Source organism: Etheostoma spectabile, chromosome 14 (assembly GCF_008692095.1).
Source record: "Etheostoma spectabile isolate EspeVRDwgs_2016 chromosome 14, UIUC_Espe_1.0, whole genome shotgun sequence".
Lineage (NCBI taxonomy): Eukaryota > Metazoa > Chordata > Actinopteri > Perciformes > Percidae > Etheostoma > Etheostoma spectabile.
In genome coordinates this window covers 24609964-24615186 of record NC_045746.1, presented here as the reverse complement: position 1 = coordinate 24615186, position 5223 = coordinate 24609964, and the positions used below count along the sequence as shown (strand labels likewise).

Below are 5223 nucleotides of genomic sequence, written 5' to 3'. Positions count from 1 at the left end.
AAAACCCTTTAAACATGTTTTTCAAATGTTATACAAATTTAATAAAACACCCAAAATTCAATGAATGTAATCATTAATTTTATCTAAGAACGTTGTACGGGTTCCATACAACGTACATCCATGCGTCCATATCAGGACTATATTTGGGCATTTTGAAAATCAGCGCCACACATGAATACAATTTTAATTGAACTTAATTAATTCAGGACAAAGCACATTGATGAACTCATAGATAATTACCGTTTGTTTTTAAATGTGAAAGAATTTACCCCCATGTTGTCCTCATGTTGTCCTCCTGTTGCCCCCATGTTGCCCCCATGTTGTCCTCATGTTGTCCTCATGTTGTCCTCATGTGTTTTGCCCCCATGTGTGGGCCCCATGGTGGGTGCCCATTCCCCATGGTTGTTCCGTCAGGGGGGTCGGGGCCCAGGTTGCCCCCATGTTGTCCTCATGTTGCCCCCCAGTGTTGTCCCCATGTTGCCCACATGTGCCCCCATGTGTGCCCATGTTGCCCATGTGTCCTCATGTTGTCATGTTGTCTCTCCTGTTGTCCTCATGTGACCCCATGTGTGCCCCCATGTTGCCACTGACCCATGTTGCCCCCATGTTGTCCTCATGTTGTCCTCATGTTGTCGTGTTGTCCTGTTGTCCTCCTGTTGTCCTCCTGTTGCCTCCCGTTGCCCCCCATGTTGCCCCCATGTTGCCCCTGTTGCCCCCTGTGCCCCATGTTGTCCCATGTGGCCCCATGTGTCCTCATGTTTCCCATGTTGTCCCGACATGTTGTCCCCATGTTGTCTCATGTTGTCTTCATGTTTGTACTTCTGTTGTCCCATGTTGTCCCATGTTGTCTCATGTTGTTCCTATGCTGTCTTCAATGCTGTCCCATTGGCTCATGTTTCTTCATGCGGTTCTCATGCTGTCCTCATGTTGTTCCTCATGTTGTCTTCATGTTCGTCCTCATGTTGTCTTGCAATGCTGTCCTGTGTCGTCTTCATGTTTGTCCTATATCAAGTTCTTTTATTCCCCAAAATAACATGATTGATTCCAACGCTCTTTGCCAGTACAAATCTACTTTCATTAATTTTGGTCTATTATATTTAATGATTGTAAAACAATGGAAGTGTTTTTGAAATATTATTGAGTAAAGTTGAATATCCGTTGTGATTTATCATCAACATCCATTCCTTAATTTTGTCTCAATAATTCCTATCTCTGCTTTCTAACTCAAACATTAGGTATAAATTTCCTATAAATGAGTTTATCACCCAAGTTCGAAAAATAACTCGAAATAAAGTTAATAGTTTGTGTTACGTAGGGTTGAAAACGTCAAAAAAAAGTACATAAGGTTGAAAAAAGGGACAAATATGTAAGAATTTTTTCAATTCAATTTTTTTCCACACAACGCTCTTTGGGGCGTCTTATTCAATTTATAGCATTTTATAAAACTAATTGAAGTGTTCTTGAAATAGTATTGAGTAAAAGTTGACATATCCAGTCTCATTATCCATCAACATCCATTCCTTTAATTTTCTAACTCAAACATTAGGTATAATTTCCTATAAATTTGGTTTATTGACCACAAATTCAAAAAAAATTGCTGTGAAACTAAAATTAATAAGTTAGTGTTACGTAGTGTTGAAAACGTCCCAAAAAAAAAAAAAAAGGGACAAAAACGTAAGAAAAAGTTAAACAACCCGGGGATTAAAAACTCGTTTTGTTCTCCTCCACTCCAGATGGTCTCAGCAGTAGACTGAGACTCGCTTTTACCTCGAAAACCGACCCCCTGCCTGCGCCTCGACATTCCTGATGGTGCCAGCAGAACGACGGACAGCGCGCTCAAGCTTGATAGCCACGCCCAGTTCCCCCCCCCCCCTCCAAAAACAGACTTTAAACAGTTTTTCTGGAGCATCGGACCCCTTTCCCCCCAAAGTTTGAGGCTGTGGACAGAAAAGTATTTTATTTTTTATTTTTTCCTCCATTTTTTTTCATTTTTTTTTTTTCAATTCTGTATTATATTATTGATAAGTGTTATTATGATGGTTTTTTTGGGACCTGAATAAAAAATGTAAAAAGAATTGTTTGTGTGGTCAGTTGGGGGGGGTTGGGGGGCTCACGATGGATCGGGGTCAGAACCCACAGTCGGGGGGGGCGATGGGATTGGGTACCAATCAGGGAGTACGTGCGGAACCGCTCTGGGGGGTAGATCTGGGGTCAAGAACCACATGGGGGGGCGTGTGGTGGGCGGGGCTACGATGGGATCTGGGGTCAGAACCAATCGGGGGGTTGCGGGTTTACGAGGGATACTGGGTCAGAACCACATCGTGGGGGGCGGGTTACGATGGATCTGGGGTCAGAACCACATTGGGAGTGAGCGAGTACAATGGGATCGGGTCAGAACCACATCAGGGTTGCGGGTTCCAGCGGGGATCTGGGGTCATAACCACATCGGGGGGCGGACACGTAAGTGGATTGGGGTCAAACTCTCAGGGGAGGCGGGCCTACGATGGGATCTGGGTTGCAGAACACATACGGGGGGGGCGGGTTACGATGGGATCTGGGGTCAGAAAACATCATGGGGTCGGGGGTTACGTGGGATCTGGGTTGGAACCACACGGGGGGTGGGGGCGGTTTACGATGGGATCGGTGGGTACGACCCACATCGGGTGCGACTACGACGGGATCTGGGGTCAGAACTACATATCAGGGGAGGCCGGGTACTATGGATTGGAGGTCAGAACACCATTGGGAGTGCGACTAACAATGGATCTGGGGTCAGCAACCACACAGGGGGTGGGTGGTCTACGATGGGATCTGGGGTCCGAACCACATCATGGTGGGCGGGTTTACGATTGGATCTGGGGTCAGAACCACAGAGGGGGGCCGGCCTTCGATGGGACTCTGGGGTAGAACCCCACGGGGGGGGGGCAGGTCGTGGGAATCTGGGGTCAGAACCACATCAGGGGGCGGGGTTACGGGAATCGGGGTTAGAACACACATCGGGGGGGGGCGGTTGACGATGGGATCTGGGGCCGAACCACATCGGGGCGGGTACGACGGGAGTCTGGGGTCCGAAACCAAATGGATCCAATGCAGACGAGTTGTGACGTGAGTTTTCTATGAATCGCATGTCTGAACCCCGGAGCTGGTTCTGTCCTGGATTCCCTCCATAACACCGGGACTGGACCCTGTCCATGAGCAGAGGGACGTCTGTCCTCTGTCCCGTCAACCCTTGTGTTGTCTTCCCGTCAACCATGAAGAAGAAGAAGAAAAAAAACTATCGCTTTTTCTGACGTTTTTGTCCCTTTTTCCTGTTGTGGGTGCTTTTTTTTTTTTTTTTTCTCACATTTTGTGAGATTTTTCAATGTGACATTTATTTGTTTGTGAAAACTGGTCGCTCTGTGACTGCAGGACGGACATAGGGTACTTTGTTTTCTAGGGTCGGACAGGGGTGGACATTTTTCCGAGTAAATTTCCCAAAAACTTTCCATGGAGAAGTTAAGCCGGGGAATTCCAATTTTAAAAAACTAAGCTTTCCCAAAATCATCAAGGCGGAGAATCCCCAGTTTTCTCTGGACAACGTCCGAATAATTAGCTGTTTTTATCAGTTTTAAATCATTTTAATGACGTTTATTTAGGTTCAACGTTACAAACTCTTAACCTGCTTAGAAATATAAACAAAGCAGCTTTTCATCCGTACCGTGATTCACATCCAGAGACGGAAATGTGGGGTCCCGGGCGAGATTTCACCAGTTTTTTTGTTGCTCTTTTCTGAGTTTTTGGTGTTTCTTTTAAACCTTTTTGTCATTTTTTTTATTTTTTCTTCTCAGTGTAATTTTCCCATTTTAAGAAATATCCTAAAACCCAGAGCTGGTTCTGTCCTGGATTCCCTGCATAAAACCAGGGTGAAAAAAATGTCACTTTATTTCAACATTTTTGCTTTTTCGTTTTTCCCACATTTTTTGTCACTTTTTCAAGGTTGTTGTGTGTGCTTTTTTTTTGGGTGTATTTTTCCCTATGTTTTTTTTTATATTTTCAAGTTGAAGTTCGACGTCTTTTTTTGTGTCATTTTTTTTTTTTTTTTTACTGAAAGGGTCATATTTGACTCGAGGACAACATTAGGGTTACACTTTTTTAGTTTCTAGGGTCGGAAAGAACAGATATTTTTGGGTAAATTGCCGAAAACTGCCCCTATTGAAAGTTTAAGCTGGGGGAATTCCAATTTGGGGAAACCCTTTAAACGGGTAATTAAATGAACAAGTAGACGTTTTAACCAACACTATTGCCGAAGATGTTTTTTTTACTCTACATTAGTTTCCCTGTATAGACGAATAAAAAAAAAAAAAAATCCGTGTTACATGCCATATATTCCCGTTATTCCAGATGGAAAGTAATTTCCCACGTTGAAATTACCCGGAATTCTCAACCCTAATTATTTCCCCTTTTTAGGATTCAGGTGATATTTTCCTAAAGCTTCTGTATTTACGTCAACACTCATTCACTTTTACAACTAACTTTCAACATCATACAAGGCGGAGAATCCCAGTTTCTCTGGACAACTCCGAATAATGAGCTGTTTAATCAGTCTTTAATCATGTTAATATGACGTTATTTAGGTATACGTTACAAACTCTTAACCTCTTAGAAATATAAACAAGCAGCATTTTCATCCTTGACCGTGATTCACATCCAAGACGGAAAGTGGTGGGTCCGGGCGGATTTCACCAGTTTTTTTGTGCTCTTTCTCGAGTTTGTTGGTTTTCTTTTAAACTTTTTGTCATTTTTTTTATTTTTTCTTCTGAGTGTAATTTTCCCATTTTAAGAAATATCCTAAAACCCAGAGCTGGTTCTGTCCTGGATTCCCTGCATAAAACCAGGGTGAAAAAAATGTCACTTTATTTCAACATTTTTGCTTTTTTCCCAACATTTTTGTCACTTTTTCAATGTTGTGTGGTGCTTTTTTTTGGTGTTTTTTCCCTATGTTTTTTTTTATATTTTCAATGTTGAATGTTTCGACGGCTCATTTTTTGTCAGTTTTTTTTTTTTTTTTTACTGAAAACGGGTCACTATTGATCGAGGACACATTAGGTTACACTTTTTTAGTTTCTAGGGGCGGAAAGAAGATAGTTTTGGGTAAATTTCCGAAAACTGTTCCCATGGAAAGTTAAGCGGGGGAATTCCAAGTTGGGAACCTTTAACGGAATTAATATGAACAGATACGTTTTA

At 42.7% G+C, this 5223-nt stretch overlaps 1 protein-coding gene across 1 annotated transcript in view; it reads left to right on the top strand.

Annotated features, from left to right (window-relative positions):
- The window catches only part of LOC116701388 (chromodomain-helicase-DNA-binding protein 4-like), a gene marked incomplete in the record, with an annotated part of 79261 nt that extends 77189 nt beyond the window's left edge, over window positions 1–2072 (top strand). Inside the window, 1 exon segment of the mRNA XM_032535062.1 lies at window positions 1817–2072.
- Between the last annotated feature and the right edge of the window lie 3151 nt (window positions 2073–5223).